The sequence below is a fragment of the Corvus kubaryi genome, unplaced genomic scaffold, assembly GCF_017639235.1.
Source record: "Corvus kubaryi isolate FWS band 111438036 unplaced genomic scaffold, C.kubaryi_AGA036_p1.0 split1-131, whole genome shotgun sequence".
Classification (NCBI taxonomy): Eukaryota; Metazoa; Chordata; class Aves; order Passeriformes; family Corvidae; genus Corvus; species Corvus kubaryi.
The window spans coordinates 14,976,586-15,000,286 of record NW_024582073.1 but is presented as its reverse complement, the minus strand read 5'-3'; the positions used below and the strand labels follow the sequence as shown (position 1 = coordinate 15,000,286).

The following is a 23,701-nucleotide window of genomic DNA, read 5'->3' as shown; positions in this document are numbered from 1 at the left end:
GCGGGCGGGGCGGTGCCGGTGCCCGCCCCACGCAGGCAGCACAGCACCGCCCCGGGAGCCGCTCCGCTCGGCGCTCCTCCCGCGAGCAGCGGGCGGGCAGGTGGGAGCTGGCCCGGGCACGGCACTGCTCCGTTTCCGTGGCGCTGGGCGGGGGGAACCCAGCCGAGAGCAGAGCCCCGCCCAGGCCGGCCGCGCACGGCGGAGCCGAGGGACGGTCCTGCCCGTGCCAGACCTGCGGGGATGTAATCGAGGTGTGAGCTGGCGGGGCTCCACTGCACTTGCACTCTTGCATGTCGGCCTCGGGCCCCGTAGCCTGTCTGAAGGTCATGGAAAGGCCGGGGCACTGCACACCTGTACAAGAGGAAGAAAGAAGCAGAAACCCAGCTGGTAGCTCTGTGCGGGGACGTGCCCCTGCTTTCCAGCTCCCTGACCTGCGGCAGCTGGGAAATAGGCTCTGGCACAGTTAGCTTTGTGTGGTTAGGATCTCTCCAAGGAAGTCTCGGAAGCTACCTGTACGCCTTACTGTTCCCTTACAAATTCATTGTGTTCCAACTTGCTGAGAAGTGTTTCTTATTAATAAAAATGATCTTCCATAGTCTTCATCCATGACCACAGAACCCAAAGAATATATGTTTTCGTTTCCCTTGGAATACTTCCCTCCTCGAGAACAGCTCTATTGCATTAGAGGGTGATGCAATATGTAATGCCTAATACAGTTAAAAAGAAAAAAAAAGACAACCCATTAAGGAAAAGCTGAACAGAAGAAAATCATCGACTGATCTAATTTTAATGACAGCACTGACCATAAAACATTTTGGTGAACGCCTTTAAAAAATTACAATAAACAAATGCACATCTTCAAGCTATTGTCTATATTATGGAGTGCGCAGAGATAAATACATTAGACACAATACATCAAAGCATTATCAAAGTTGCAGTTAGATGACACAGTTTTCTGTGTCTGCTATCTGAAGCACAAGCATGCTGTCTTATGCTTCCAGTGAGGCTACACAGATAATGGAAAGAACCAAAATAAAATAGCTCACAGAAGCCCCCAGGTTACTCCAACACAGGGATTAGTCTGAGAAGGATATGGGCAAATTCCAGTATTTTATGTTTGTACTACTTCCTACAGCCACTCATCTTAAGCAGGAACTAATTTCTTGGCACAGTTTCTTCTGAAAAAACACAATACAGTTTGACCAAAGAAAACCTCCCAAAAAAAGACCCCCAAAATCCAAAACCTACAAACAAACAAAAACCCCCAACCAAACACCCAAACACCACCACCACCCCCCCCTCCACCACCAAACCCCCAAACCCCGTCAGATTCTGAAGTATTGGAGATGCCAGTGTGCCTTACAAATTTCTGAACTCCTCTGGTCTCTGCAAGGAAAACTCCTTAAATAGCTGGTAGAGGCAAAGGGATACTGAAACCATTAAGTTAGTATCTCTTCTTTAGAAGAGGACTGAAGGGTCAATGCAAATGGTTCTCAGCTGGAGTACTTGACCTTTTTAATCCTTTGACATCTCCAATTGCTTTATAGAATTTTCACTAGCAGTGTTGCTTCAAAATAAGGAACTGAAAATAACTGAAGCTTAAAGAACTGAAATACTGGTTTTCTAAAGCCATAAGCATGTATCACCAACACCATGCTTTGATCTTCTTTCTGCCCAAAAAACACCTACAAACAAAACTGTATCAGTTCTGACACTGTTTCCTAAGCTTTTACATTTCAACACACCAATAACAGTAATTGCTACCTAAGGAGGAGTTCATGAAAGATTTTTGACTAGTTTCACCTAGGTATTTTTAACAATCAGTGCAGTATTTTGATAGCTTTGGATCTAAATCTATCTCCCAATATTTCTCTGGTCAGCAGAAAAGACTGACTAAGACTAAAGGTTTTTTCTCCCAAATCAAGAGAGCAAATCAGAGAAAAGGGCACAGGAAAGTTAGAATAGAAAACGGTAATAAAACTACCATAGTACTTTTTAACAATATAGTGAAATAATATGATGGACAGTTGGACAATATCAATTTCTCTATATTGGTAATACACCTTTTTAATTTTTTTCAATTGATGAGACACACTAAGGTCCTCAGTCAGAGCCAGTCTCTTTGCACTGAGGTATATAAATACTTTTTTATATCTACAAGCTCGGTCCATTCCTAATAATTCATAATCCAAAGAGCTGAACTAAAACCCATTGAAAAAAGATCCTCTTAATGTCAGAAGGGTCTGGATCAGTTCGTAGAACTGAATCAGTTCCAGACTTTGGAACCAGGTACTTAGAAAAACCACTATTTAAGTATAATGGAGGAGGAATAAAACAAAAGAGAAGGGTTTTTTTCAGACATTAGGAAAAGCAAATGGAAGGAAAAAGTAAAAGCTGTTTGTAAACTGGATTTTCAAATCGTTTCACTAAGTCCAGCTCATGGGCTCCTAGAATAATATAAAATACAAAATTACTTTGTTTTGAAGTACTTGGCAAGAATGAAATGACTAGGAAGGAAACATATGCAGTTTTTGTAAAAGACTGTCAACAACTGCAGTCAAGTTTAAAAGCAAAATGTAAACATTTCCCTGAATGTACAAAGCATACTATAGCACAGTCAGGACAAACAAATTTATAACAATAAAATATTTTCTTCCTTTGAGGGTTTCTACACAAAGCTACAAGAAAAATCTTAAAAATCTTTGTCACCATGGGAAGAAAGCAGTCCAAAACCAAAAATGTATGAAATTAAATTCTATTCAGTCCATAGATGAAATTCTACATGCATTTTTATAACTTCAGTTAGGGTCTCAGCATCACAGGTCTCTGCCCCAGGCCTACCTGTTGGCAACTGAAGTGCGACCTAACCATCCTTAGAGGAGGGTACACACTGATACAGCTTTAGTCTAACACTACAAAAGAAAAAAATTACACCAATATTGTAGTTCAGAGCTGGTCATTATTGGAAGGTATGTATCAGTATTTATTTACTTTTTCCTGTGTAGGAATAGTATTTCACTATAAAACAGAACAAACCAAAAGAGAAATACATTAACTGCAACATGAAAACAAATTTTTAAAAAAGTAAAGAAAACCAATGATTTTTAGATTGCTTAGGTTCCTGGGACAATGTGTTTGACTCTTCTTTCAAAAAAGAAAAAATCTAAACCCCAAAAGCATTGCGCGTCGCATAACTGACCATTGCAATATCCTGGCATTAAATGGTGAATAATGATGAATTAGCTAGCATTATAGTTTTGTTTTGAGAGAGAAGAAGTTACTAAATTCAGATTTTATTTAATAAAAAAATAGGCAAAACATCTCTTAAAACATTCAAGAAGAAATTAAATTTGGTTGTTGTCATATTAAGTAACAATGGCAAAGACTCAAATGCCAAAAGCACATATAATGGTTTAGGGAGAGAAAAAAAAGCCATCACAGATATTTGATGAAAAGAAAGCCATAGACTAACGATGACAGTGCATGCCAAATATAAGTTTGCCAGTCTGAGAATAAAAAAAACCAGCAGAAGCTGAAGTGACATATACAGAGCACAGGTTGATTGGCTTCTTACAGGCAATTTACCTTGTATACCTCTTTCATTTGCACACAATCCTCTGACTTCAAAAAACAAAATTTCCTCCTGAACTAGCCCTTGCTATTGACTAAAAGCAAATTGAAATCTTACAACAAAAATCAACTCAATTAAATGTTTCAACCTCATCAGAAAGGGTAACCACAGGAAGTTATCCAGGAGCACAGAAAACCTGTAAACAGTTTCCTCGATGTTGACTCCAGAGGCTTGTAAGAGCTTTTTTTTTCCTTAGTGCAAATACTTAATTCCACAACTGTTTTTTTTTTTTTTTAATCAGAGGATTTTTAACCTTTTTAATTTCAAACAACAGTGATATTTACAACCTAAGCACATGGCAATCAATAACAGATGGGCAGAAACAAACAGATGGGTGAACACAAGGTAACAGCAAGATGTTTACGATAGAGCATAATAAACAGCTGCCACAAGTAGATGACCATCATCAGATCTCTTCAGTTGCTCCTTGCCTGTCATAAAAGTAAGGGTCCTCCTAAATTACAATCCCTACTGTATTTATTTTAATAGTTCTTCTGTGGACTTATGCTTCTTGACTTGACAGTATTGTGCACTGAGGTGTCCAAAGTTCACCATCATTATTCAAGTGGATGCAGCAGGATGGGAGTCATTCATCATAGAAGTCACTGGAAACCGCAGAAGTAATTCCAAATTATTCATGATGTCTATGAAAATATCAGCTACCACTTTTAGCCACAGCCAGTGAATAGCAACAAAAATTCTCTTGGACGTCATTTGCCCAAATTTAGTCTTGGATATTAACACAGACCAGAGATGGCTATATGATAGAATATGAGCTGGGGAAGCAGAGATGCAGGCATATGTTCCCTTCCTAACTGATCAGCAGTTGCACGATAGCTAAGTTTACTTAGATTAAAATGCTATAGTGACAACAAGGAACATGAAACTATTTCTTGCTCTATGCGTTCCATATTAAAATGGATGTCTATGTGGGATCAGGAAATTATCACATTCTGTCTTGTGGGAAAAATAACTTCCACAGAGCCCAGGACAAAGAGTGAGGGGACTGCCAACGTCCCTGGTCATGAAGACAGATGTACTTACCTTCTTTAATTCTTTTTATACTCTTCATATCGGAATTAAAACCTTCCTATTAGCCAAACTGTTACTTATTCAAACTGCATGCAATGTTTTTAAATGTGGAACACAAAATAATAAGAAATTTTTATTTTGGCCTATGCTAGTGAAAATTAATACAGTCTTCCCACTTTTGTCTATAGTTTTTAATTTCTCCTGAAAGCTTGCTAAGAATAATATCTTCAAACAGCTCTGTTGCTGTGTTTAAAATAGGGCTACAGAGAAATGACTGCTACCTCACACTGTTTGCATAATATCAACAAATTATACATGTGCTCTATTCTGATAGCTAATACCTGCATAAAATAAATTACTTTCATTGCTGTTGTAGTCCCAGACTTTATAGGTTCAAACATTTATAGTTTACATTTATGTAAACTAATAAAACATGTTGGCTTAGCCAACCATAATTTTTGACCAGTGTAACAGAAGTACTTAAAACATTTATCTCTATTTTTCCTACCTTCCCAGAGGTAGCTGCTCTCAGAACACCTTTTTTTACCTACTCAGTGTCCTTGAAGCTTACCCCAAGGATTCATTTTCACACAACACTCTAAGATGATACTGCAGACAGTCAACCAGGAGCTACAGCTGCCACAACCTCCCCCACGGTCCACCTTGCCTAATTAAACATTCATCACTCCCAAATGCTGCAGTGTCAAACATGAGCAACTTCCCAGCCTGACCTTCTACAGCCAGCCAGTGGTTTGTGCTGGAGAATAAACAAGACTGGGACTTATCTGCTGAAACATAAAATGGCATAATGCAGTTTTCATGTTGCACATTAAGTTCTGTGCATGCACTCTAAAATTCTCACTGCAGAAGCCAGAGTACTCACTTTTAATATTCAATATATTATAGAATACCTGTATACAAATCTGTATGGGCAGTGTTATCAATAAACTTTCTACAAAAAACTAAAATAGTATCTTCCTTATTATACAGATCCTGTTTTTTATATATGGTCATACCTTTCAACTTAAAAATGTATTATTGCTGAGTATCCTCAAATAAAAACAGAAGATTGAGGCACACTAATATCAAGTAAATGAGGTTTTTTTGGGTTGTTGTGGGTTGTTTTTTTTTTTTTGTGGCTTTGGAGTCTTATCTGAGTTCCATTTACAAGAAATTTTGGGGTTACCTCCAAGACAAAAGAGATAGGTTCTTATAACTCATTTAATTGTATCAGACTCTGCACATATTTATATCTATATTTGATGGAAGAGAAATCTGAACAGAAAAAACCAGAAGGAAACATCTTTCCTGTTATAGAAACCATAGCTATAATAATCTATAAGTTCCATAAAACTTTGAGATTTGATATAACTAAAATGTATCTATATCATGTCCATACAAAATAAAAATATTGTGAAGGTTGTGTTTTGACCCCAACACCTACATTAACCTGTTAAAGAGAAAAATATCAGAAATTGGTTGTAAACAAGCCAATACTGGGTATGCAGCATTCTTAATAGAATAGGCATTTCTCCAAATTAGCAATGAGAATTCTATAACTAACACAGATTAAGCCAGTAATTAAAATATTCAAAAGGAGCTTTTTTTCACAATATATATGAAAAAATACACCTATGTATATAAACCTACATCTATGTATGTATCTATACTTATCTGAAATATAGATATATATATAGTTTAAAAAAGGTTGACTTCATAGCTTCAATAATTATCTGTTGCAACTTATTGCAACTTATTCGCCCCTAGGATTTCCCATAAGTGGTCAAAACCTAGAGTTCTTCTTCCAAGTCAAGGGCTTCCCCACAGTCTTCAGGCATTTTCTTTCCCCTTTTATGCTAGCTATGGCTTGATCCTCTAATTAACCTAAAATTTAAGATGGAAAGTGGAAATCCTTAAGTTTTCACATCCTTAACTGGCATGAATTGTAATGTATTTCAGTGAATATACTGCAGCTACTACCTCAGGGACGAGAAAGACAGAAGAGAGGTACCACAGCCCAAACATTTCTTCAAAGCCTACATTTTGGTTGAAGCAGTTTTGCAACAGCTCTCCTTCATCCACAATTTGATTCTGTTAATTATTAAATATGAAGTACCAGTGTTGAGAGCAAGTTAAATTACCACATTGCTAGGTCTATGGTCTGTCTTTTCCCTCCTGGCAGGGTCCTGCAGATATTGACAGGAAAAACAGTTCATCAGCATTCCTGGGGAATCCTTCAGTTATGCCCTTTGGGGAACATGAGCAGTTACCAGTCTACTCCAGATTTTCCAGAACAGTTGTGATTGTAATAAGGACCCATAGATCTTCTTCCCACATAATACAGCTGATGAGCTCTCACACAAAGTACGTAAAATTTGACTGACATAGAGGAAAACCATTTTAAATAGAATTGATCTGATCATATCTATGGTTTGATAAACCTGAGTTAAACCTTGCTCATGAGTAATAAGAAAGGTTTATATGCACTTAAAACTCTACCACTCTAAACAAAATAATATTTTTTCTACTCTGCACCCTTATTTTCATTACAGGCAAAAAAAATACATTCCAAAAATCATTTTATTATTATCTCCAGGCAACTGGAAATTCATGTAGGTTTTGTGATACAGATTAAGCCTGAAGAAGCTACCCATTATGTGGTTCAGGCAGGAAATGGTCATCAGGGATATGAATCAGAGGATATCACACCCATTTAGCATTGCTGGACCTGTAAAGGAAACATCTGAGTCTGTGTTAGGGTCTTGAAGTTGCACACTACATACAGTGAGTAGATTTTGATGGCCTTATCTGTGCAGTATCATCATTTCCCTACCTTCTATCACATATTCTTCTGTAACTGTATGGCCATTTCTCTGACAAGTGTGGCCACAACTACTTGTGGCTTCAGGGCAAACCTCCCTCATCTGCCCTTTTCATACCACTTTAAACCAGTCCCTAGGGACCAGTCATGAAAAGAGGCAAAGTAAATCTCAGAGATTAAAAGCAGGAAAAAGGAGCAACCAGGGAATTCAATCTCACATGTGACACAAAGGCATCGGTGAAAGACGATTTTTGGTTCCCAGGTGGGAGCACTTAGTGGTAGGGCAGGTACCTGGGACCGTGTGCATGAGACCTCAGGAAACTGTAGAAATTGAGTATGAAATCATTGCAGTCTCCTAGCAACAGCACTCTTAAGATGTGATCAAGTAAAGGCCTTAAGCATAAACACAAAACTTTTTTCAGCTCTATAGCCTAAGGAAGTGAAGCAGTGTGATTATGAACTCAGCTACTATAAAGTTACAAGTCAGTGACAATGATAATAACCAGTATATGGTCAAGGTGAGTATAACTTCATTAGTTGCCTGTAAATAAATATCTAAATCTGAAGCCTAGAACAAGGAAATAAGTAAAAGGCTGGTAATAAGCACAACTCCAAACTCTACAGATCAGTACAAAGGACAATAATTTTGATATAATACACACATGTTATATAATCAACACTGATACTCAGGAACATAAAGATACAGAGGAATATCACTGCTTGTATCTTTCATTGTGAGGAGAAGAAATATTACTAGAAGAAAACAACACTTGTACACTAGAAGAACAATAGTAAACTTTAAACTTTACAGGGTCTTATATGGTGGATATGAATACTACTTCTATTTAGGCTGTGCAGAAATTTCCTTGTTCATATCAGCTGGTCTGTGCCTCAATATAGACCTTCAGTCACCAAATAGAAATCATGCTTTATATTACAAAAATTATGACATCAAACTTTTTCCCATCAGAACAGGACAGCTATCTTTACTGTGGTAAGTGTATTAAAAATGGAAGAGATAAGCTCTTCGGTCAAAAAAAAAAAATAAAAAAGCTATTAGAGTTATCTTATGTCCAAGGAACAAGACTGGGGGGAGGGGTGAAAAACCCCCCAGAAAACCCAACAATCCTTCACAATTTCCAATAGACAGCTAACTTGTCAGGTATCAGCATCTTAATTGCAAAGATGCCCTTAGCAGTTTTATTCATTTATGGTATGTCATACAGTTTTCATTCCTCTCTATTAGGTAACTCCACTCTTAACCTCAAGTTCCTTTTGATTTAATAATCACATTTTATCCCACATTATTTTACCTTATCATTATCTAGACTCCTTCATATTATGTCTTCAGAGATAACATGGATAGGTCACATTTTAATACTTTACCTCTTTGGTTTTCCACCCAATGAAAGGACAAAAAGAAGATTAAAAAATGGGTAATAAATGTTTTAACATGTTGATATTTTTCTTGAAGGCAAAACTTTAATCTGAAAACCATCATAGGATTTCCTCACTGTTTTAATAGATACTGCTTTGGCTTCTTTGGAACATTCCATCTTTTCAGAAAAAAAACACCAGGGGAAAAAAGCTGAGTGGTTTTTGTGACTGCCTTGCAAATGATTTATAGAAGTAGAATAGTATCAATAGGAGGACATCTTATTTCAAAACATCCTACGGTCTCAGGGAAGATTACAATACTATCTAGGGGAAGATGTTACGCAAACCAAATTTTTCATGAATGTCTCTAGTCATTAAGTTGTCACACCATGATATCGTATGTCAATATGAGCTGTTGATATTACTGCTATTAGAATATTTTTAATTCTGTTTACACTATTAACATTTTAAATAAGCCAAAAATTAATTCATGGCTTTGCAAACATATGGATCTGATATAGATGTATGGCATGTTCCCTCCCTTGTCCATAGCAAGATTTTATGCATAACACCTTCTCTTACTATACAAATCAGTTTGCAGTTTGCTTTCCTGCCTGTGACATTTTATCAAAAGTTGGTCTCATGGTCATCATTTAGGAGGAGTGCCAACTTCTGAACTTGCTCAGCAATGTGAGAACAATTTCCCAGAAGTGCACCCATTGTGAACTTGCAGTTCACACAGGTCACCAAAATGCACATAGTTGCCCATAGACATGAAGTAAATAAATTTTCACTCTAAATCATGCAAGACATTGATATGACTGAAGTAGTAAAGGTACATGAAGGGAGGAAGAAGGACAGTTTCTATATCAGTCCTTAGGTCTTAAAGGTAAATTTTTGGGCTGGGCCCTTCCTCTGCCTCATCCTGAACCTCCTGTCATGGTTTTTTTTCCAGAATGTGAACTTTCTGAACCACTCCCATCCCTTGCAACACAGAACTAGTTTACTTCTGTGGACATGTCCAGACCTCATTTGCTTCTCCCAAGAGTAGTTAAAAAACCCCATCTTTCTCAGGTCCTTTACTAGATAATCTAGTGCCTAGTTATTACCGTCTGATATCAAAAATAAAAAGAAATCTGGTTTGCCAGGAGCAATTGCTATTCCTTTTGCAGAGTGCTTCATTTAAAAAGAAGGTGATCAAATTTTAATGATCTTCTTTTGTTAGCTTAAACCAAGTGCAAAAATTCTCCTGTCACTTCCCTGGGGTTTGAAGGCCATCATTTTAAATGGCACAAAGATTTTGGTGGTGAAAATTCAGATACTGATTTTTTAAAGAGATGATAAAAGTTGTAACAAAAATGTTACAGAAAACAAAACCATAAGCAATCAAATAATTAATGCCAAGACATTTTTCCAGAAAAAAAGTTAAGGACCCTTTGGAAAGCAACTCAACCTTTGCTGTTTATTTAGAGATTTTATTTTGTTCTATATATGAAATGCTCTAATTTGCAGTTAAAGCTGGGGAGGAAGGTCAACGTCAAGCATGATTTTTACTTCTTGTAAACATGTGCAGAATCTGAGAACTCTAACTCTAACAACAAAGACATCTAAGAAAACCCAGGATTGCAGGAATAATCTGTATTGAAGAAAAAAATATTTTTAAAACAGCTGTGACTGTATGAGTGAGGCTGGTAAAAAAATTACCTTGAAATAATTTGCCTAGAAATACACTGATGCAGCCCTGGCTCTCAGAAAGTGCATATAAAGATAATGCTTTAAAAATTCTATTAAACTGCAGTGGATGCCTCTTGCATTAAAAAAAAATCCCAAACAAACAAACAAAAAAACTCTTTTTGCTGAATCTCAGAGACAAAATAAAAGTCACCCTAGAAAATTTTGACTTTCCAAAAATTTCTTGGCTCAGACTTCTTGGCAAGACAAATTTTTATTGTCAGTCTTGTAATTTGAATGGCCCATCAAATCTGAAAAACTAAAAGGCAAATTTCCTGCATTTATGCATATAATAGACAGACTTTCCTTCTATTCTGAGGTTTAAATAGCTTCCCATATTTTAAAATTATAATAACAAGATGCATTACAAGAATTGGCTTCCCCATCACTTTGAAGAGGAGACCATAAATTATCTTCTGCTTTTTTCTTTTTTGTTTTTTTTCCCTTTTGATAACTCAGTGGGCAAGTTTAATGGTAGAGTTTAATGGTAGAGTGATATGCAAAAGGCAATTATATAAAAAAAATGTTGTTTTAGTAGAGCTGTGTAAAGAAGTGGGTCATAGAATAAAAAATACTTGACAAGTATTTGGGGGGTTTTGTGGTTTGGTTTTTTTTCTTCTTTACTTGTAGGAGAGCACTCAGTAATATTAGACTGTAGTGAAATCCTATTAACCAGGAAATACAACATGGTAAGTTTCTAAATTTGTGGACAAGTGGCAGAGACTCAGGGTTACACTGAGAACAGAATTGTCAATGAGAAAAGCATGGCTGGAAAAACCACTTAGCAGAGATTCAGAAATGTTCATTTTCTCTGGCAAAGGTTTTAATTGCCATCACAATGCAATTCCACTTCTGGTTGCAAACTACTAGTCTTTATTGTGCTATTAGCTGTTAAAAAGGCCATCAGCTCAAACTGAGCTTCTGGAGGTCTGAAGTCCTGTTTGTTTGCTGTTGTAATCTTGACTCACAACCACAAACCACTGCTGGTATGGCCAGCACTGGCTCTGAGACACAAAACCAAAATGCTTGCTGGTGTCCCATGCAGAAGCTTCTGGGGAAACAAAACCCCCAACCTAACAGCAACAACAAAAAAACCCCTTCTGCTCATGCTCTAACTAGAGAGAAGGATTATTTCCCCCAAGATCCCAACAATTATTAGACCATCAGCTTCACAACCATTTGTACATACAAGTAGAAAATGGAGGAATGAATTACTTAGATAGAAATCCTGGTATTTGAGTCCAGAAAAGTTAAATTGGAAACACAGATCTGAAAAGCACTTTCTGGGATATCCACTCTCATTTGTGGTTAAGATGGCTAGGATCTCTCAATCCAAACAATTTGTGTAGCTTGTTCCAAACCAATTTGCTATTAATCCCATGCATGAATTTAGGTAGAGCACTTCCTAACCCCCTTCTCCCAACCCTCCTCATCACTACTTCCAAGTTCAGCCCCAGACCTATAGTGAAAGGGAGGCAGGAAGAAACCATCCTTGTCTGCACTTCTCCTCCCCATTCAGGTTTTGATTTGAAGTCCAGGGCCAGAAGTGAAAACACCTGGATCTGCAGCAAACAAAAATAGTACTTTATCTATGGTATAGGCCTGTATTTTGCTATATGAGACAATTGCATCAGCTTTTCTTCCTTCTTCTACCCTTTTCAAGAGGGTTTTAACTCAGATAAAATTGCATATTAAGAGAACAAAAGAGTCTGTAAGAGAAGAGATAGTGTTTTCCATTACATGACAGTATTGTCACAAGCTACTGGAGCAGAGTGTCCTAATTGATAGTATATCAGGAGTGACCCCAGAATTGCTTCCCAAATGTGTAATGTAAGAGGTCATGCCACCTTCAAAAGAACAGATTTGAAGTTCAGGGAAAACATCATTTATTGAAATTGTATAAAATAGGTATGCAAAAATTACTGAGAGATTTTAATTTACCTTTCCAGATATCACAGCTGGAGGTGGGGAGAACCAAACAACAAAAAACTCAGCAGGAGTTACAACACTGTGACTAATCCAGAAATGAAATTTCAACTCTTAGGAGACAGCCATAAAGACACGGAAGTGCTCATTTCAGCCTAGACTAGTTGCAGCACTTAAAAGTTGGGTGCAAAGAAGAGTAAGAAGTGCATCAAACAAGAAAAGAAGAAGGATTGCTTTGAAAGAAACACTTATGTCAATTCTTACTGTGTTTTATGTTATTCAGTCCAGTCTGTGGAGAAGGAAGGACACCCAGGCTGTTTCAAGTATTCCTACTTGAATTTTTTTCAATTTTTTCTAACCTGCAAAAAATATGATTTTATTTCAGCATGTAGTTTAACAAATCTTTTATGTATTTCCAAAACTGAGGAGAATTTGAAAACTAAGCAAGAATGCTGATGTGTAAGCGTTGTGAAATTTCATTTCAGCCTGTGATAAAAGTAAAGAGTACCCAGAAGATGGCAACTGGAGGCACATTGGACACAGACTCCTAAGCCAAGTCTCCGAACACAAAGTTAAAAGAAACAGCTGATTGAAAGAGAAGACAAGAAGTAAATATTCAATCAATAATTAGCTTTATACTGCAGGTCCAAGACTTTTTTGCAGAGCATTCTAAGTTAGAATCCTATTTGAGATTTCTTTTTAATGAATGTGTCATAGTTCACAATTTATATTAGCTCAGCTAGATCATGTATTCCCTCAGGATCCTATTCCTACTGAGAACAACAGATGCCTTCAGTATTCAACCTTGTTCTTTTATGTTTGTGTCTCTCAGAGTGCAAATTTTCCTACATTTTAGGGAAAGTGTATAAAGCCAGAAAATGAAATTATGTCCCAAGAGACATTCTGAGTATTAAACTCAGAATAAAATATTAGAATAAAACATTTAACAGCTGAAGGGAAAATCCCAATTTGGTAAAGATTCAGGGACTTGCTACCTGTCCTTGATGTTACTGTTTCCCAGAGCTGCTACATGATATGAAAAACCTTTGTACTGATAACCTACCAAAGTATTCTTTTTTTGGTCACTCTAAGTAAAAACCAGTATCAACAGGTTCTTGACAAAGCACTTTATTCTGATATAACAATCTCCTTTACAATTTCCATATGTTCTTATCTCCACATGGCATTTTTATTCATCATTCCATCTGAGTTTGATATTACTTTTTACCTCTGTAAGATATCACAACAGAAATTTACTGCAAATTACTGAAATTTACTGGCAATCTGATTCATCCTATCTACTTGCCAGCTTTCCACTTATCACCAATTTAATCTCCTACTCCAGCATTTCTTCAGTGTTGCAGACTTCCCTCAGTTTCTCTGAACGCTCTCCAGCATACTGAACCTTGCTGATTTTCAGTTCTCATCATCTAAGCATTTTACTGTCTCTCCACAAGAAATACTCCGAGCCTTTCCAGAACATTTTATTCACAGAAAACAAGTATCCTGATTCATTCTTTTACTCTTTGTTGTACACATAGAGCTTTTTTGGTAGCAACCAAAAATTGGTTGGTAATTTGATAATCTATGTTGATCAATTTTATAAAACAGTAAAAAATACACGATTTGTAGAGTAACACAATGCCCTGTGCTTAAGAACATGGGCACAATTAACAGATTACTCTCCCTGTGTATTCCTATATGTACAATATCTGTGTAGATCCCTTCAGCGTATGGATGGAGGAAGCAGAAGGGTGTGCCTTCTCGATATAGGTTTCATTAGGACAGAGAATGATCAAAACCCCTGTTCATGCAAAACTGAGTTTGTGATTAGAGATCTAAACCAAGATTGGAAAGGGAAGCTCACAGGGAAACAAGAGTTTCAGTTCCTTCATATCCATCCAGGAATTTATTAGTATAAGGAGAAACAAAGTAACTTAAAACAAATATGACCTTCCACAAACATCAATGTGCATCAGATCTCAAAGATCATTTCTTGAATCAGCATAGGTATTTATGCATTATCAGTGCTCTCTGCAAGCTTCTTTCCCTCTGGGGAATTTTCTGATAGAAATATTAAGTTCAGAGATAATTTTTACCTCCATCCTTGCTTTGACATTTACAACACTTTAGAAATGCATTTCCTCTTCAAGGATATTTTCATCTATTAAAGAATATTTATGAGTGCTGCTTCAAAGAAAACTACTGGAATGAGAATTCAAGCAAAAAAAAAAAAAAGAAAACAGAGTGAAGATTTGCATTTGCAACTGTTTGTGCACTAACTCCTAGCAAGACAGGAAGTGCCACCTAAAATGTAAACCTAAAAACTTAGGTTAAAAAAGGTATTAGTGCACAAATTATATTCTTTTTTTTGTTCAGTGCTTAAATGTTTCATATAAAACAGAACACATAAAAAGCTCAAAATGGTACTACAGGTAAAGTGGCAGGAAATTACCTAAAAGTAACTAAACTGAAGACAACTGAAGAAAGGTGGCAATGCTGGTGGTCAAAGGAGGTTATTCTCCCCCTGTACTTTGCTCTTGTCAGATTTCACTTGGAGTATCACTTACAGTTCTGGTGCCCCCAACATAAGGAGGACATGGACCAAGTCCAGAGGAGGACCATGGAGTTGGTAAGAGGACTGGAGCACTCCCCTATGAAGACAGGCTGTGAAAGTTTGGGCTGTCCAGCTTGGAGAAGAGAAGGCTGTGTGGAGACCTCATAACAACCTCCCGCTATCTGAATGGGCCTGCAGGGAAGCTAGGGAGCGACATTTCATCAGGAGCTGTACTGATAGGAAAAGGAGTAAGGGGGGAAAAAAAAAAGGGGAAATTTAGGCTCACTGTGGGGGTGGTGAGACCCTGGAACAGGTTGACCAGAGAGGTTGTAGATGCCACAACCCTGGCATTATTCAAAGCCAGGTTGGATAAGGCCTTGAGCAACCCGTTCTGGTGGGAGGTGTCCCTGCCCATGGTGGAGGGGGGCTGGGACTATATGATCTCTAAGGTTCATTCAATCCCCTTAGATTTCTATGATTCTATGATTTTGTGAAGCAAAGATACTATATGATTTCACACAAGGCTCAGAACTAATTGAGAAGCTTTATAAATGTGGCATTTGGATCCAAATTCCTTTGGATCACTAGCATACACCTCCAGAGTAAAACTGTCCTTTAAAAATGCTAAACTCAATAAAGGGTTCATAGTCTGGAAGTTAGGGCAGCATCTGAAATTTTGTTTTAGAGGGGATACACAGTATACAGACTTCCAAGCCTCAAGAACTAGCTGGATCATCTGGTGATAGCATCCAAAAATTCTATTTCATTCACTCCATTTCTTGTTACAAAAATCCCCGTTATCATTGTTACACTGGCTCTGGGGCTTCAAGGTGTTAGCTGCACCTCTTTGTCCCAAACAAGAGAAGAATAAACAGGATAGGTTTAAGTTTTCAAGCATAGGGAGATTACTATTTAAAAACCAGAGCCCAATCTTGACATTGTTAGCAGTACCATACTGCATTTCCTTTTTTTTCAAAAAAAAAAAAAAAGAAAATTGCACAAAAACCCCCTACTTTCCATGCAAGACTGCACTCATTAGAAGTTTGGGCAGAAAAATCAGGTTCCTAAAAACACCATCTGTTTGTATATGCACAAACCTGCTTTAAAATCTTTCAGGAATTTCAGATGTTCATCTTTTTGTTTAGAAAGGGAAGGGAAACCCAGCAAATGCTGGATTGTACACTTGTAGATATTTATGTAAGGGATTAAGAGCTGCATAAAAAGCACTTATTTTGAAAATTTTGATGATAAGTTCTGTAGAGAGTAACAAATACATGAATTACTAAAATGGGAGTCACATTTGTCTAATTATTCCTAGTGAAGCTTAGAAGCCAATGGGGTCTCAAAAGAGCGTACTTGGCTTACTTGGTTCACTTGGAAGATGGCAACATTTGTATCACAAAACTCAGCAGCTTTCTGGACAGTTGGTGCACAGACATTTTAATGCCAACCCCATTTAATGACATTTTAATGCCATTTCCAGCCATGGCATTTCTAGGGAAATAGCTACAACTTCCCACATTCAGAGATGGGTACAATCAGTTGTTTCCCAAGAACTTATCAACCAAAATAAAATTGAAAAAGTAGTTGATTATAAAAGCCTTTGTCACAGACCTCTAGTGAATGATAATTCAGAACAGTCTTTACTACAAATTAGAAGGTAACAGTATTTTCAATCAAACAACACTGTGACGTCATCAAATTAAAACAGCAAAATATCATAAGTCTTCTTAATTGTGACATCTTTTATTTATCAACATCAAAACTACAGTTGCCCAAAAGAAAGGTCAGTTCTCAGTATCTTTATTTAGATATTTGCATTTAAGAAATTGCTGAAGTGTCCTTAGATTTTAGAAAATGTATTGAGCTTCCATTTTGATAAACTGCATATTTTTTGAGTTTTGCAGTTGTAACTCTGTAATTGTTCCAAGTACTTTCATGCACTAGAAAGGCTTTGATTTCCCCTATCTAGCATAATTATTTCCTTTGTAGCAATCAGAAATCCACTAAATATTTTGCAAGTATAATGGCTCCTAATAAAAAAATCACAGAAATGAAAAAACATAAAGGTCTCAGACACTGAAGAAAAAGATACTTGAGGAAACTAATATATTTAATACATGTATTTTCTTGTATATTTATTCAAGAGTGGCTTACTCGTATCTAAATCAATTTTCCTATAGAGTCTAAACATGCAGAAAGTCCTGCTAGTGCCAGCTAAAATGAGGGTTTCACCCTGTTTATTACCAGGAGAGGTGAAATGGTTTATTGGGGGTTACAAAAGGCAAGAAGCTGAACAATTTCTGTCAGTTTTGAGTAATGATCTATCACTCTTATTCATTACAGTTTCTGTGTGTGTTTCAGGGCACTAAGTATTTTTCAATCATAAAAACGGGGAGAATTACCCAGTCTGAAGAACTTGTGATCTGGAAGAGTCAAAACAGACAAATTGGACTTAAAAGAAGGCAAATAAGCACATTAAGACTGAGTAAATTTAGACATTTTGTGTGATCAAATGAGGTGTAAAATTCATGTTGTAAAATCGTAAGACCTTTGCTGTTCCAACCAGCCAGTATTCCCAAATTGTCTTCATGCCATTGCCTATATCAATTATTACAGGTATTTGACCTATGAACTCTATTTAACAAAGATTATGCTCTCTGTGGCATCACGAGACATTTTATAGAAAGCCAAACAAAGCCAAGGTAGGAAACACTTACTGAAACCACAGAAACACTCCTGTATTCTAGAAAGGGGGAACTTCAGATAGAATCCTACATCTATATCTATAGATATGTATCTCAGAGATTGATGAGTAATAAAAATAAACAATTAGTCCTCAGGGTATCACTATTGTCTCAGCTTACAAAGAGAAAGGAGTTCACATGAAAAGTATTTTTAAGAATTTTTCAGCAAATTTGTTTTATGGCTCTAAAAATTTGTCCATATGAGAGTTTACAAGGTTTTACTCAAATACAATTTATCTTTCAGTAAGAAAAAAGCCCTCACAGTTCAAACAATATGGATGACGTATTGGAAGATTTGGCTTCTTTGGGTAATACCTGTTCTTTAAATGTTTTTCCTTTTCTTTTGCAAGGCACAGGTATGACTGGTCCTAGCTGTACCAGTCAGAGAGAATCAGGAAAAGTAATTTCATGTAAAAAATGTATTATCTATAATTTAGTATTTACTCTCCATTTTTATGTGTCTATATTACACAATATTTGCATTTCAAAGGCCAGATCTCAAATTCTTAGATCATCAAAAATCCCAGTATTGGTAGAGGTGATTTTGGTCCCATACGAGCTTCAGTCAACATACACAGGACAATACAAGTTGTGTAGCTGTCATACAAATAACCTAGAATTAACTTCCTTTGTGATGGCAAAGTTAAATTGTTTACAAATTAATTGATTTCCCAGTACATAAATATTAGGAAGCTAAATTTCTAATGGTGATCTTTCTAAGAATATATTTTGAGAAAAATGAGTTGCCTGTAAAACATTCTATTATTAACAAAACCAAAACCCAGTTTGATTTTACCGCGATACAATTAACTTAAAAGAGAAAGTATATTTTTGCACACAATTTCAGCAAAGCCATAGCTTTAAGAAAATATGACTTGAGTAATAAGTGTCACTCACTATCAGAGGTAGAGACTGTGACAAGCTCCAGAAAAGGGCACTGCTAGAGTCTTTTATTACTTTTTATGTACCATCACCCAACTGTTGTTATGGAAATTCAATTACCATTTGAAAGGTCATTTATCCAAATTATTCAGTGCTACAAAAGAAATCTAACGTGCAAACAATTTAGATAAGGAATCCTACTGATCTAGAACCCCAAGTTGCCTGCAATTTCTCACTTGGATTCAACTTTTACAGGTAAATGTTCATCGTGCTTAGAAAAAATAATTCCATGAAATGCACACTGACAGTAACAGTAGCTGATTAAAGTCAGACAAATAAGTTTTTATACATCTTATAGTATCTGCCAGAATATTTCACCATGTAAATACCATAAGAAAAAATACTGAAAGGTGAATACTGTACACTACACAATATTTTGGTTGTTCCCTCATACTTGGGCAAATAAATTTTCCACTCTAAGTATGTGTGTTTATATATATAATTCTCTCTATATATTTGTACACAGAGAGATAAAAATATTCTTAACAAACATTTTTTTTAATAACTGACCTGGTTATCGAGGCATTGCATATCTGCCCATAGCAAATATATTCACTGCACATGCGCAGCAGCAGTTTAAATTTAATCTTTTGGGTTCTCAAGATCTCATCCTTCACCTAATTTCTTGCTGAAAAATCTACAAGTGGGTAACATTTGATATGACAGTCCATTGATCTGGGATGAAATTCTACCCATTTTGACCAAGGTAGATGGGCCACCTGCACTTAACCCAGATAAGGAATATATAGAAATATTTCATGCCACCACAAGTGAAAACCCCTGGGCAAGGGTTTATTGAGCGCAGCTATAATCCCTCACCAGGAAGGGAGCAGTGAACATTTGGAGCAGGCAGTTAGAGGAGATGACAACCAAAAATCCTTTCCAGCCTAAATCATGTGCAGGGTTTTGGATGCTGATGAAGTAGCAAAGGGAATGACATCAGCTAGTTGCCCAAGCAGCACATGGAAATCCAAGTGCTGTATAGTACATCATCTCTTGTCTTTTTTTTCCGACTAATTTCTGTTTTGTCATTAATACAAACAATAATTTAAATATCAGTTTCCTGATGTGTAAATGAGAGTGAAGTTTATTTCTGTTGAGGGTCCTCATATGTTCATATTCAAGCACATGAACAGAAGAAAAGAAAGTCCTGAATCTGAGGAACTGAGCATATTTGCAGTGAGGACATAATTTACTCTGACACTCTCTTGGTGAAAATAAGCTGAATAGCTGAAGAAAGTCAAGTTTAGTTTCCAAGACTTTAAATCACTTTTACAGTAAACTAAGTGTAAAGTACAGTTTTTCCTTTTACAAGAACTTTTTTTTTTAATAAAATAATTAAAAATAAAAAATGTTAAAGCATAAAAGTTCAAGTCTTTATTAGAAAACTCAAGGTACCCTGGATATGCCACCTGTTTTACTGGAGCAAATGTTAGAAAAAAAGCATTAAGTAAAATCCAAATAATTTTAACAAAGCCTAGTCTTCACTCACAAGTGAAGATATTTATCCATGGAATATTTTTTCTGGAATTTCTCAGTACTAAAACACAAATACAAAATTATCAGTGATACTAAGGAGTCAGGAAAAACTGTAGTAAAGTGATAATTAGTCTCAAAAAGAACTACACTTATTAGTAAATTCTGAAGAGGATATTTAGGGAGTTACAAAGAAGCTGTATTTGTTTACATGTCATTGCTACCATATTCTAATTTAGTAACAAATAGATTTTGTAAGAGGAATATTGTAATGTCAAAAAGGTATTGGCAAAATATTAGACAAAGAAATGGCTGCTTTCAAAATAGGCATTCAATACTACAATATGAGGCATCTAATACTACAATATGCAATACTAAATATGTTCGCATATCTTAGCTGTATTTATACCTAAAGTTTTCTGCCAGGATTAGGAAACAACCTGGGAGACATTCCTGGATAAAAAGCTATTTTTAATTTTACCAAAAAATGCATATATGTGCAAAGAAATTGCATTGATATCTACAGCAGAGTGCCTGCAATGTATTTGCTAGCTGAAGGACACACAGTTTGACAGGAGCCTTCTACATGCTTGGGTTGAAAGGGCAAATTTGTTCAGCCAGAGAAAACAGAGGATGAGAGACTCAGGAGTTGTATGTTATGATGACATTTGCAAAATGATGGCCAAACAAGTCTCACTGGTACTAGTTTTTCATGTTTTGTCAGTGAACTGACAAGGCAGCTATGCCACTTTACCCACAGAGTACTCAGCAAACAAGTTGATGGGAAAAAAGCTTAGCATTTCCATGGACACTTCTTTAATATGTGAGTCAAAGTGTGTATCGTACCAAAGTCTGTCTTTTTGTGACATAGGTATAATTAACTCAGTCTTGTCTCACAGGGATGTTGTGAGTATTAATCATCCCAAAATATGTCTTAAGTCCTTCTACAAGGGCCAGAAATTTTACAAGCAGTTAGTAATCTTATATATTAGTAACACAAAACTTACTTAAACCATTTTCTTCATAATATGAGAATAATTTTTTAAAGAAGAATGTAAGATCCTTCTTCATTTCAAAATCTGACAATAAGCTTTGGTTTCATTATAACAAACAATAAGCTTATTTTCCAGCTTAAATTGGAAGCAAAGATAACTGAATGTCACTTTTTTGTCAATTGGTGTGTCTACACTCACAGCTATCTCTGCTTTTGACAATTTAACACAAACAGAATTTGTTCCTCTAGTAAATAACTTACTTAAGTTCCTCTTTTTAGTAGCTAAATTTACTATATGGTATTCTAAGGATAAAGATAGCAGAAGAACACAAACTTTTCTTGTGCCTTTTTAAAATAGACTACATTTCTAGCCATTTATTCCTGTTTTCTAAAGACAACAAAACATTGGTTTACATGTTCATTCATTCTATTCAATACTTTAAACTCATTTTTCTTTCCTGTTTTTCCTCTTTTTAGTTACAATGTTCTTTAAATTACACCAAAATCACACAGATGATTACAGATAAGCATCCCTTATGGATTTTACTGTGGTTCCAGTAAATCTCAGAATATATCAGCATCAAATTTCTTGTCCTGCATGTAATAATATCATAAGCATCTCTTCTGGACTGCAGAACCTGTGGCAGCTGCCTGGCTCAGTAAGAAGTCTGTTGGTTCAGAGTATGACCAGTCACAGCAGTGTCAGCATCCTGCTAACCTCAACTTCTCCCAGAAAACACAGCTTTTGCCATTACTTTAATAGTTTAATATATCACTTTAGTTCCACATGACACCAGCATACAAACCATTCTGCAAAGATCTTGCAAAGTAATGGCCAATGCCCAAAACAAACTTGTCAGGGTTGTGCCTCTTGAGGGGAGGAGACAGAAGCATGTTTATGGCAAATGGGTGTCATGCTCCTTTTAGCAACATTCCAAAGCAATTTTAGATGAGAGCAATGCTTTTACAGTCTAGAAATACACTTTTTAAAAATCTGAAAAATCTTGTGGAATTTTCTAGAAGCTGAGGTCCAGATGAGAAGTTCACAAATAAATCTGTGGAGCATAGTACAATATAAACAAAAATAATCAAATAGGAACAGAAAGCAGATAAATGCATGTGGTCTGTCAACTTTAAACAGCAGCTTCTCACAAAGCTGGCAGAGAAGTAAATAAAACCTATCAACTGAGCTGAGAAGGACTAAGCTATCCAACAGAAGACAAGAAATTAAGTACCATGAAGTCTGTTTACAGGTATCTGCCACTACAACCCAACAGGACAACAAACACATAGCACCTCAGAAAACATTCTGTGAAGGTATCAGTTCTGCAATAGTGGGATGCATTTTCCCCTCAAACCAAGGATGCATTAGCATGATATATATTGCACAAACAAACCAGACCACAGAGTTAATAACATCCTAAGAACAACAATTTCCTCATACCTTTAAAAGACATGGAATACTGACCTTTACATACCCACATTCACCAGCTTTGCTCATTGTCTTATAAAAGAACAGGGGCTGACACAGGGGAGCAGGAACTGAAATGATCTTGAAGATATCCAAGAGCGCTATTGATTTGCTTTTTTATTCCAGTGCATGCTCAATGAAAAAATTAGATTAACTCAGTCAGCTAAATATATTCTTGGAACTGAGTTGATGTGTTTAGCTATTGAATAGGATGGGAAGCAAAACAGAAAAAAATAAGCTGCATTTTAAAATATCAGCCTTACCTTGGACAGTTCATGAGATCCAATTTTTACTTTGGAAGCAGTGAAGATTCACTACTTTTGCAGTGAGGTTGTGTTGATTTCATCTAATGTTACTGCAATAATAGATAATTGCCTTTTTTGATTAACTCTAACAAGAAAAAAAAAATTCATATTTTCTTAAGGCAACTAATGAGACTATTTTCTGCAGAAGGGTGTCATTGATTAAGAAGACCTCTGAAGTTACCTGTGTATAGAACTATTTTCCACTCAATTCATATGCAAATAGACAAATACATTCCAGAAAACAAATACAGAAAGCTATAAAGCCACCTGGTGATCAATGGTGATGTATATCACAAATTTGGTCCAATTAACTAGCCATTATCCTATCCACAACCTCTCTTTCAAATGAAAAAGAGCAACAAGCAATGAAGCAAACAAACCTCAATCCTTGCCAATCTGTCTAGATCTGTAGACCCTAGTGCATTAGCAAATCAGATTCTGGAAACCCATCTCACTCACATGTACAAAAGTTGGTGGATAACTTCTTCATCAACACTGAATGCCTCTGAATAGGTTTAATATACCAGCTGAAACTTGCAAAAGACACTCTCTTTATCCTTTAATAAAAAACTACTTTCTATGGAAGACTTCCTAGACAGATTTAACATTGAATTCTTTCTGATTATCTAGGATATTCATTAAACTGAGACTTTTTGCATGCATCTAAAATTTGTCTTCCATGTTTTCTCAG

At 36.3% G+C, this 23,701-nt stretch overlaps 1 protein-coding gene across 4 annotated transcripts in view; it reads right to left on the bottom strand.

The window, feature by feature from the left end:
* Positions 1 to 23,701, bottom strand: part of KCNIP4 (potassium voltage-gated channel interacting protein 4) — a 399,356-nt gene that overhangs the window by 295,039 nt on the left and 80,616 nt on the right. The gene's annotated exons all lie outside the window — the stretch shown is intronic.